The sequence below is a fragment of the Leptidea sinapis genome, chromosome 2 (genome assembly GCF_905404315.1).
Source record: "Leptidea sinapis chromosome 2, ilLepSina1.1, whole genome shotgun sequence".
Lineage (NCBI taxonomy): Eukaryota > Metazoa > Arthropoda > Insecta > Lepidoptera > Pieridae > Leptidea > Leptidea sinapis.
In genome coordinates, this window is record NC_066266.1 from 9508191 (window position 1) to 9520948 (window position 12758).

Sequence of the window (12758 nt, forward strand, 5' to 3'; positions counted from 1 at the left end):
ATTTTAAGAATAATCATTTAATGTTAATATTTTTTTTGTCTTTCATGTTCTTTTATCTCTTTTGCTCAGAAAATAGTATTTTTATTTCATATATCATATTCTTATTATGTTATTGATAACGATTAAAATTGATCTTATAATCATATTAAATGCTAAATAATAATTGACGACCCCTATAGCGCAGTGGTTAGTGACCATGTCTACTGAGCTAGAGGTCCCGGGTTCGAATCCCGGTAGGTGCAATATTTTATATGATGAATATGAATGTTTGTTTTCGAGCCATGGGTGTTTATTTGTATTAATGTATGTTTAAGTAAGTATATTGTATTAAATATGTTGTTGTCTTTCACCCATAGTACAGGCTATGCCTGATTTGGGGCAAGATCATTTGTGTAAGAGTGTGTCAATATTATTATTTTTATTATTAATTAAATATATAAACTTTATTGCCAAAACTAATTCGAATTTAATAGTATGCAATCGGTAACACATCTAAAGATAAAAGCATTCTTATAATAATTATTATAACTGTCAAAATAATGCCGCATCCATTGAACGATTAGTGAGCGGGGGTAATCATTACGTTCTACCATAACTAATGTCGCCTTATCATAATTTGGATCGACATTCAGATGAGTTCTGTACGACAAACCAGTGTTTTTGATACGGTTATTAATCTTTGTAGCTGTATTTTGATGATGAGTTGGAATAAAATCACCAAGTACTAATCTTCTTCTGAGATTAATATATTTTTATACTATGGTATATTTCTCTCAATTTTTTTTATAAAATTTTATGGTATAGGGGTAGAAAGAAGCAAATTTTTCTTCTAGTTTTCTACAATAATATTAAGAAACTTTTTTATTCGTGTGGAAATCCCCACGGACCGAATCGAATCGAATAAAACCATATCGTGTATAGTATCGCGCCTTTGTTGGAGGGGTTTGGGAACGGCGATATTGACACATCTGGTATCAAATGCGATAACTCTGAGTTTGCTGATGTCCAGGTACACATCTTAGGCCCTTCGCGGCTGGTTTCTAAGGTGGGGACGAGAAAATCCAGAAAAAATTCGAAATTTTAGTTCTCCATTTCACATAAAATAGACCTAGTTTTATAGCCTAGCACAGCGTTTCCCATTTGGCGCGACCCGGTACCGGGCTATCAAAATAAAATACCGGGTCGCAACATTCCTGCTTTGTTTTTAAAAATCCCTATGATAAAATGTCCGTCACATTCCACGAACTTAGTATCTTTAGTAAAAAATAAGAGCCAACTTCGCAATAAAATTTTGATATCCTAATTTCTGGCGTGTGGTGTAAAGGAAGGAATACGACGCGGGCGTCAGGAATCAAACAGCTCATCGAAACACTCCCCGTGATAAGTGCGGTAGAAGACACACAAAGAAGGGACGTCCGTGCGCAACGCCAGGCGATCGAGCCGTATAAAATAATAATGTTAACTATTTTCATTACAGTTACATCCTAGGAGACGAAGTAGCGGTCTATTAGTACAAAACTCAAATAATAGCATACTACATCAATTTGACATAATAATGCCCACCGTATAATTATCTGGTGAATGAGATGAGTAACATGACCCGGAATCAAATCCTGGACAGAACATCTATGTATTTAAATGTCGATGACGCAATACAGACGTCTAAGTTATTCATTAACTTAAGCCACGCATCAATTGTAAGTAATGTTATTTAATGGGTTATTGAATTGAGTGTTTTTGTTTCAATTTGATGTGTATAAATGTTTTGGAAGTCTTCATTTATTTGGTTTAATGTCTTTGTTATTACAATAAAACTTATAAGAAATGAAAAAAAGTGTACAACTATTACTAAACGCAATGACGTTCTATAAATATAGACCATGCACTTCATACAAAATCAAAGCCGAAATATGGCACATGCCACAAATGATACATTTCTGCGTTTACTCCAGTTTTTTTTTAAATATTATTGGTCAATAGGCAGCAATGTAAACACTATTTCAGTTTCAGCTGCGTATTTTGAATTTAGAACCCGATTTGGACAGTGAGATCAGTGGAGTAGCAGTTAGGTTTTTTTTAAACCCAGGCGAAAATGAGGGTTGCTGTAAGTCTTACGTTCGTCACTCTGTCCCTCTTTTCCGAACAAGATCTGTTCAGTTGGAGCTTTTTTACGTTTTTATCAAAAATCACAATCATATTATAAAGGAGAAAGCTTGTATGTTAATTTATTGTGTTTATATTTGTTACTTCTTTACGTTCTAAATGGATTTAATAATAAGTTAAGGTAAACTTTAATGAGAGAAACTAATACTCAAATATAGTATTTTTATTTACATAAAATAATTAGTTAAAATGGTTATTAAATGTCAAGTTCTCTTGAATTAAATAAAATTTGTCTTTAAGACTTATATATCTTTTCCAGGGTGTCTTTTTATTGTATGTAGCGTAAGCGGACATCAAGATATATTTGTATGCACATACTTATAGCAAATTTAAGACTTTTATGGTTTTATCATAGTTACCACAGTCGAAAGTTACCGTAAAATACCATACCGTAAAAACATACCGACGAATTGAGAGCCCCCTCCTTTTTTGAAGTCAGGTAAAAAGAGCCGACAACTATCTTGTCCTCTGGTGTTTCAAAAGATTGTGGGCGGCGGTGATCACTTAACACCAGGTGACCCGTACGCTCGTTTTGTAAAAATATGTACCGTGTTATACTTCAAAATATAATTTATACCTCAACCACTAATATGAAAGGATATTAATAGACAACTATATTGTAATTAGTGATTATAACTAAAATAATGATAAAGTTATGGTATGATATCATCCAAGTATATTATTACATGTAATAAATTATGAACAATATTATATAAGTTTTAAAGTGATAACCCTCACTTCTAGGATTAATACACAAATAAAATTTGAAAAACAAAATTTTATGAACGATGCGGGATTCGAACCCACGACCTCCGGCGTTCCGTGCCGTACCTGAGAGTTGAACAAAGCAAACAGAGTTTTATAGCGAGGCGGTAGGTACTCGAACGGTTAGCTCAGTTGGTTAGAGCACCGGCACAGAACGATACTTTAAAAACATAACATATTGTTTAGATTTACTGTAAAATAGATCCTGTAGATGAAGCCACATCCTGAGAGTTGAACAAATCAAACAGAGTTTTATGGCGAGGCGGTAATCGAACGGTTAGCTCAGTTGTAATAAATTATAATTCTAATTATGAAATACTAGCTTCTAACCACATCACAACTTTTGAAATTTCTGTCTGTCTGTATGTTATTTAATAACTCAAGAACGGCTTGGACGATGTTGATGAAAATCAGGTGATTGCTATTCTACCATCCTGCGTCATTCTCAAAATAATACAGCACTCACTCTATACAACTTAACAGTGGGAAGCTTCTATACACAGGATGCCGGCTAGGTAATGGGTAACACAACGGTGTCATTTTCTGTGGTGAAGCAGTTATGTGTAAGCATTATTGTGTCTTGGTCTGAAGGGTGCTGGAGCTAGTCAAATTAGTGGGCACCATCATATGTCTCAAGGTGACGAGCGCTATTGTAGTGCCGTTCATACATTTGAGCTATTTCAAGAATCGTGAGCAGCACTGCACTGTAATGCGCAGGGTACATCAATTACCATCAGCTGAACGTCCTGCTTGTCTCGATCCTTATTGCATAATTAAAAGTAAAAAAAGCCTAGAATAAGGCCTAATTTATACTCTTCCATACCCAGAATTATTAATTAGAAACATGATTTTCAACCGACTTCAAAAAAAGAGAAGGTTCTCAAATTGGCTGTTTTCAGAGTTCCGTACCTCGAAAAGCGAAAACACGGAACCCTTATTGCATTACTTGATGTTTATCCACCCCTCTATTTGTCTGTCAAGACCCATTATCTCGGGAACACGTGGAAGTATCTTTTTAAGTTGTTTCATTTTTATCATTTGTGTATATGTATAAATAAATTGTTTTTCTTTCTTTCTTTCTCTAAGCCTTTTGAAGCTGTAAAAATTAAACTTAAAGATGCGGCCGTTTATGCCGCAAAAAATTTGTATTTCGACACTTTCAAGGGAATCAAACTATAAAGGGTATTTTCTGTTGACCTAGAACTATGAAATTTGGCAAGTAATACCGACGTAAGGGGAAATACGTATAAATCATAGGATAGATGGTAAGACACAAGGATGCCGCCAGCCTCTTAGAGGGTTGTACGCACTTTTCTTGAAGGTAGCCTTGTCGTATCATCCTGGAAATACCACCCTAAAATTAAAGTTTGTAGAGTTAAGGCAAAGGTGGATTACGGCAGCAGGAATCAGTTAAGCATCTCTTCAAAACACGTTCAATAATAAACGCTTTTGACACAAATAATGAAGCGACATCAGCACACAACGCCGTGTGTTCGAACCGCTCGCCTAGATCTTAGAAAATTTCAATAAGTAATAAAACTATTGCAGGGGGACTATCCCCCTGAAAACTTCGGTTTAAATAAATAAATAATATTGTGTAAAACGTATTATTATTAAGTTTTATACGTATTTCTCTATCTTATGACATTCATTTTAGTCTTCAACCCGTCTATTGGTAACTAGATCTTAAAATAATAATAATGTACAATCCAACGTAAACAAATACTATCTTTGCTGGATTTAAACAATATAATTGTTTCAAAAATAGCTTCTGTCGATAGACGTCTTATTGCGATGCATCGGTAAAGGAATCACATGGATGCAAAGTTAAACAGCCAACGAAAAAAAAAAACAACTTATGACCGCGTACGTAAAGATCTCGGTCAGGCGGGAGCCGACTTCTTTTGTTTCCAGTCTCGAATCAGCCAGCATTTCGAATCTAGATTCTGTTTATTTCTTTTTTCTCTTTTCACTTTAACCTTTTTCTTTATTGTCTCTGTGCGGCCAGTAAGAAAAAAACAAACCCGGTGGCTTATGGCTCCCCATTGATATGCGACATTCGAATTCAAATTTAAATATTTGCCGGCGGTTACGGACGGTCTTCATCGGGTATTCTCTTTTTGAAATAGCTGTAGCCATCTTAATATTTACTATGTTAATATTGTAGATTCCGATTTTAGAGTGCTTTTTTTTGCTTTCATGTGTTTGCGAGCTTTCTTGATGATGCATTATTGAAATATTTTAATGACACTTGATTGGTTATATTCCTACCACCTTGTACAGGTCTCATACATTTTTTGCAAGATTGAAATTTCATGTTTTTAGGGTTCCGTACCCCAAAAGGAAAAGAATGATACCCTTATAGGATAATTTTGTTGTCCATCCGTTGGTCCGTGTGTTTGTCTGTCTGTCAAGATAATAGAATATCATACTCAGGTCTATAGTCTTTTTAAGGTGTGACAAAGTTAAACTTCTAAGTGAACGTAAAAAAAATACGGCTGTTTATAGCGCAAAAATGTATATTTCGATTTTCACCACGCTCAAGGGAATCAAAATTTATTGGGTATTTTCCATTGACTTGGAACTATGAAATTAGGCACGTAATACCGTCTTATTTCAAGTAGGTACAGGGAAAACTCTGAAAACTATATTATTGTAACTAAATAACAAAAAAAAAATTGGTAATGAATGTCAAAGTTATAATTTTACATTTTACTATTCACTACAACTTCAGGAAAGTTGAGGGTTGATGAGAATAAGTGGCCAGTAACTGATTGTCAACCTTTTAAATCGATATTTATTGCTTCAGTATTTTACAAATTTTCTAAGAAGATCTATGTAATATGATACTACGAACACTCATGAAGTTTAGCCATGCAGGGGTGTGCATACCCATATAGGCAATTAGGCAGTGTCTACCTCGTTATGAACTTACATATATATAGTGTTAAAGTTGATTTAGTTTAATTTGGTTTCGTTAGTCTATAACCACTTTTTTTATGGAATAGGAGGACAAACGAGCGTACGAGTCGCCTGGTGTTAAGTGATTGATGACGCCCACTTTCTCTTGCAATAACAGCGGAATCACAAGAGCGTTGCCGGCCTTTAAGGAAGGTACGGTAAGGTTACGCGCTTTTTTTGAAGGTACAAAAAAAACGCGTACACCATGTCGTATCGTCCCGGAAACACCGCACAAGGAAGCTCATTCCACAGCGTTGTAGTACGCGGAAGAAAACTCCTTGAAAACCGCACTGTGGAGGACCGCCACACATCCAGATGGTGGGGATGATATCCTAACTTGTGGCGTGTCGTGCGAAGGTGGAATTCGGCGGCAGGAATCAGGTTAAACAGCTTTTTAATTGAACACAACTTATAAAATTTTTCCTTACGCCAGATACTAAATACCTACGGTAGGAAGATTGTATGTTCGATATATAAATTCGGAAAATATACTGTCGGATTAAAGCTCAACTACGACTAGTTAGATCTACAGTGTTAGAAAACCAATGCACGCCCCTGTCTCCATGTAATATAGAGTGGAGTGATATATACAGGGTGTCCCAAAGTTATGGGACATGAAGGGAAAGTACCTTAAATATCGTAGATAGGGTATTTTACTGAAAGAAGACAGTATGTTATTTTTAAAAGTAAGTAATTCTGTATTCAAAGATTTTCTAAAAATTACTTGCCTCGTCTGGGAATCGAACCGACTTAGATTTGAAAAAAACACCCCTACCCCAAAAAATAACAAAATGTCTTCTTTCAGTAAAATACGCTATCTACGATATTTAATGTACTTTCCCTTCATGTCCCATAACTTTGAGACATCCTGTATATTAAGCCTATTTAGGTATCTACGGTAACCGAAACGGAGTAATACAGCGTTTTGTATTCAAAACACTTTTTTCTTGCTGCGGCCATATTTTTGCATTAAGGCGGATATTTTAACTTGGACAAGCATTCATATTCATTTATAGATCAATGTTTTGTAATAGGTAATGTTTATATTAAAATACCATTTGTTTTTATAACAGACCAGATTATTTATCACCTGCATTTCGATGCTGTTAGACACTCATTCAGACAACCGTTATATTTACCAGATTCTTAATTTAAATTAGCAGTTTGAACGCACATAATCTATCGAAGGCTGGGCAAAAATGAAACTCGATAAATTAAGATCGAAACTCGTTTTCAAATAGCAAGCAAAAGTATTTAGACCGAAGAAATTTAATTGCGTTTTACGAAACCGGGGTCACAGGGCAAAATCAGTTTATCTGTAACCGTTCAGACATGACAGCTTTTATTGATACATGAAGAATTCTTTGACAGCTAATGAAAACAGAAGTCTTTGTGTGCGAACCGTTAAGAATATGTGTAACATGTTTGTATAAACACTGACAGTTTTATTAATGTATCAATACACAAAAGGAATCTAAATCATAAATGAAAATGGACATGTCAATTATCTTTGATAAGTTATTGTTGAAGTTGTAGAGTTCGGGTATAGTCGGCTCTAGTCGGCTGAGCGAGCGAGTAATTTACTAAAACACAAACTAGCTGAACTGACAGACGCTGTTCTGTTTATAGAAGAAAATTTTGTACCTAAGTATATGGGAATAATGTAGCCTAAATCCATCGGAAATGAATGATTTTAAAATATGTAGTAATAAAATGACAAGGATTAATATATTATAACTAGCTGACCCAGCAAACGTTGTATTGCCGATATTAAAATCGCGATACAAAAGTAACTGTTGATCGTAGATGGGTGACAATTTGAAGTTGTGTGTATTTTTTAATGCTGACTCATAATCAAACAAATTTAAATAAAATGTCAAAAAATAAAAAAAATAAAATTCATTGACCACCCTTAACATTTAGGAGGATGAAAAATAGATGTTGTCCGATTCTCAGACCTACCCAATATGCACTCAAAATTTCATGAGAATCGGTCAAGCCGTTTCGAAGGAGTTTAACTACAAACACCGCGACATGAGAATTTTATATATTAGATTTATAAACAGCTTTTACATTACCGCTTTATAATTGCCAACTTCTATAGTATTAAAATTGTTACAGTATGTTATCTTTAAGAGATACACTTTTCCGTAGACATAATTAATAAAAACATACATAATTTCCGACACCTTCAAGAAATATAGTTAATGTATCCAAAAATGCATACAAAAACATAACAATGATATACTAAAATCTTCCTCGGGAGCTACGCTATCTACTGGTGAAAACGGCATGAAAATCGGTGCAGTAGTTTTTGGGTTTAGATACAATTATGTATATTGTAAAAGTTTTTATTACTCTGTAATCATAAATTAATTATACAGGGTGTAACCAGACAACATCCAACGGTTCCGTAAAGTTCCCTATAACTGAGTCATAGCTAAAATTCTGAAGTTACATAAAAAAAATCAAATCTAAAATTTTAGTAGACATTTTTAACATGCATTTTAATGAATTGTTACAGTAGGTATCTACGTCATAAGAGTCGGTGACATTTGTATAAATACATTTCTAATGCTGTCGGCTGTTGCGACTTGCGATGAAATACATTTTTTTTAAATTAAGCGACGAAACGAGAAGGACGTTCAGCTGATGGTAATAAATACGCCCTGCCCATTACAACACAGTGCCACTCGGGATTCTTGAAAATCACCTTGAGACATAAGATGTTAAGTCTCATTTGCCCAGTAATTTCACTAGCTACGGTGCCCTTCAGACCGAAACACAATACTACTTCACGGCAGAAATAGGCGCCGTTGTGGTACCCATAATCTAGCCGGCATACTGTGCAAAGGATACACTGGTAATATTTCTTAATTGGTTTTTATATAATTTTATTTACTATTAATAAAGATAATAAATTGGAAAGTTATCATTAGCTTGATGATTCCCGTATGGTTTTTTGCACCAATACTTTCCCGGATAGTCTTTAGTACTCTGATTTTCGGAGCTGGCTGTTAAATAGACATATTTCTTGTGATTATACTCTTTGTTCTATGATGTATGTCTATGAAAAGAAAATGTCGGATTAACTTATATAAAAATGTAATTTTTACGCAAAAATCTAATGTAAAAACAGTTACAATTACACGCGTTTTAATGCTTTAAAATTGTTTTATTTAAATATGTAAAACTCGCGTTAATCAAAGAAAATACTAATCTGTAATTCTGTTGTTTCTTGCCACCACGCCCAACGTTCTTTTGCCAGCTAGCTGGAATCCTGTGTCAGTGTGCAATCGTAGAGCCGCTCAGAATTATTGTATATTTCATAACTTCTGAGTGGCACTGCATTTTAATGGCCAGGGCGTATAAATTACCATCAGCTGAACGTCCTGATCGTTTCGTCACTTATTGTCATAAAAATCCTCACTTGTTATTCTTGGTACAACTAAAAGGATGCGCATGAAGAAGGTGGGCTAACTCACGCATTCTAACCAGGACACAGATAAAACAAATGCCTCTCAGAGATTGCTGAGGGTGTAGATTCTGCAATATGCAGATGAAATCCCGTTACAGATCCTCTCTGATTATGGTCCTTTAATGTGTAAGCGTAGGAGCTCTTACTGAAGTCCAATACTTCAACCACTTGAGATATTTCATCTCACTGCAAAAGATATAATAAGATTCATGAAAAGAATCAATCTTAGTGATCTATAGTTACCACAATATATCATATTGATCGCAGTGAAACAGGGCTGTACTGGACTGAACTAAAGCCACTTTACAAACCATAAACTTACGAGAAAAAACGGTGACGCAAATAATACTCACCAATTGTTATATTCAATCTAAAACTCAAGATAAATTCAGAACATAATTATCGAGATGAGTCATTATGACCTATTAAACATGCTACAAAAACTGTTCCATACAATTCAGTATTTTATCGTAATCACTGAGTTGTTTTTTAATTGTGCCATTATGAATAATTGATAATATTATGAGATTATATCGATGAGTTCATTAAAAAAATTTCATGAACATATCGAAGTATTACTTTAATTTTTTCATAGTATGTCCAATACCATCTTTGTGCTGCAGAAGAGGGTAATTCGCATTATTAATAACCTAGTCCTAAATAATCCAAAGAGTTTTTTTTTAAAGAAATAATCATTTTAACTGTCACGTCTCAATATATGCTTGATAATATTATTATGTATGTACATAGGCACTTAAGTGAATTTGCTAGAAACTGTCATAACCATAATGTTAACACCAGAAACAGACAGAAATTATTATACCTCGGCTAGCGGCCGTTTTCAATAACATATCTATAGTTACGGATGCATTGCTGTTACCGTTTAATGACGAGATCTAATCTATCCATAGTTATGTCTAATATAGATATAGTCCAATGCTTTATGTCGATAGGTTATTGAAATGTAAGTAAGCGTAAAAGGATAGATTTGTCTACCTCTAGTAATTTAAAATAAAGATAGATAGGTTATTGAATTCGCTAATAAGTCGAGTTAGTAAATCTTTTGTGGAGCGATGTATATGCTTTTACAATATGATCCCAGAAAATCTTCAAGACAAAAAGAAAAACAATTGTTAAAAGACGTATATTATGTAATTACTGTACGATAAATAACTTTGTCTTTTTGTTGTTTATGTGTGCAACTGTGAATATGTGCGTAACTTAGACACGCCTTAACACGGATTGAGGTTTTCAGAGATATAGAGCGTAAAGTTATATATATGTTTACAAATATAACTCTTTGCTTATAATTGGTTTATTCGGACGTATAACGTTTCCCGCGTTTTGTAAGGCTGCTTGACATTTCGAAAACTTCATAATTATCATTGTATTGACAGTGCTGTCAGCTATATAGTCAACATTTCGCAAATTCTTGGTTTATACTCAGGTTTAACTTTAAACAAAGTTTATTTGTAAGGCCGTTAGTCTCTAACTTAAATAATGATTTTTCCAAGCCTTGGTAAGGCTTAGACGTGAATAAGTTTCGTTAGTATCGTTAAGACAGATCCAGTAGGTGATATTGGTATTCGGTTTTCTGACGTGTAGATATAGATAAGACGTCTAGATTATTTTTTTTAAATAGGACGTTCAGCTGATAGTAATTGATACGCCATGTCCATTACAATGCAGTGCCGCTCAAGATTATTGAAAAACCCAAAAATTCTGAGCGGCACTACAACTGCGCTCGTCACCATGAGACATAAGATGTCAAGTTTCATTTGCTCAGTAATTTCACTAGCTACGGCTCCCTTCAGACCGAAACACAGTAATGCTTACACATTACTGTTTCACGGCAGAAATATCGCCGTTGAGGTACATGAAATGGTAGATTATGGAATCTAGCTGGCATCCTGCGCAAAAGAGCTCTCACTGGTAAAGTATAGACAACAGGATATATCTTTTTTTATGTTAGAGAGGATAAACAGACAAGAGTTTCTCCTGATGAAAAGTGAAAACTAGTACTCATGGACATCCACAAAATCAGAGGTTAAGAGATGCAGTGCCAGCCCTTAAAATGGGAGTTTAAGTTCTGATTAAAATAAGTGTGTGTGTTCTTATGTCCCCACGTAAGAAGTTGTACTTCTTAGGGGTAACCAAACAAAATTTCTTAGAGATTTTTATTTCTCGTGCTATTTTACGTTTGTAGACCTAATTAATAATATTTTCATTAAATGTATTTAATTAGGTATAATGTTTTTAAATACTATTAAATTATTTTTATACAATTAGAAAGAATGGAATATTTTTTTATTTTACAATTTATACATTTTCATTTATTTAATTGTCGACCATTGGTAGTGGTTCAGTAGACATATGAGTTACAAGAGGCTTGGTATCCGAAGTATTATTCAAATGGTCTAGTTGACCAACTAACGCCAGGGTGTCGAATTTGCGTGACGGTGTGTGTGCGCATCGCTAAAATTCGCTCTGATAATTTTTCCCTAACGTGCCAAAAGATATTTTAAAAAATATTGGTGTATCGAAAAGGCTTAATGTATTTCTGAGTATAGAAATATAATTTTTAATAATAATAAAATTATTAGAAAGTTAGATAGTCTTAGCGTTTGTATATATTATATACGTACATTAGGCTATCAGATTAAAATTTCCGTAAAATATAAAACCCAAAAAAATTGTTAAAAAAATTGATCTATTTTATGAACGGTTTTTTATAACATGCGGTTGACCAGTACGGAGCTTTTTAATATCTACATTTAAAAAAAACGCACAGCATATTCAATATTTCACAATTATTTTTAAAATATGTTGCATTCTCACAGTCAAGTAATATAATACAGAAAAAAAAAATCTTACCATAATGATTCTACAAATCCTTGGCAATAATATATTATAAAAGAACTTCAAACGAAATACATTGACAATATAGTATTTAACACGTAAAGTTCACAATTGTGCGAGTCAAAAATAACGCCCTTGTACACAAAACAAAATCAAATAGACCTTACGAATTGTTTAGCACTGAAAACACAAGTCACAAAAGCGCAACACTGAATATCGAATGTTTACACATCACACGGCGCAATCGTTACCGCGCATGCGCGTGTGAGCGTGTATTGCGCACGACAAACAGCGCAGTACTGCGTTCGCGCGCTTTTCGTCGCGCCTTCAACAATCTCTCCATATTATATTCTCACGGAAAGGACTTGAGATGAGCCAACGCCGCGTTTTGTTTCAATTTTGACATTTAAAAGCTGTTACACTTTTTGCACTGAACGGGATTACGGAGCGTGGTAAATTGAATATTGTCTGCAATTATTTTTAATCTTGCTAATTTAAGTGTTATGTCAAACTAGCTTAAATGCATATTGTA

The 12758-nt window shown here is 34.2% G+C and overlaps 1 protein-coding gene across 3 annotated transcripts in view; it reads right to left on the reverse strand.

Moving 5' to 3' along the window:
* LOC126975782 (PAS domain-containing protein cky-1-like) overlaps positions 1 to 12510 on the reverse strand; it is a 192988-nt gene extending 180478 nt beyond the window's left edge. For all 3 annotated transcript variants that reach the window (XM_050823833.1, XM_050823825.1, XM_050823834.1), the window contains exon 1: positions 12242 to 12510. The gene's annotated coding sequence lies outside the window, so the exon portion shown is untranslated. The remainder of the gene's footprint in view (positions 1 to 12241) is intronic.
* Between the last annotated feature and the right edge of the window lie 248 nt (positions 12511 to 12758).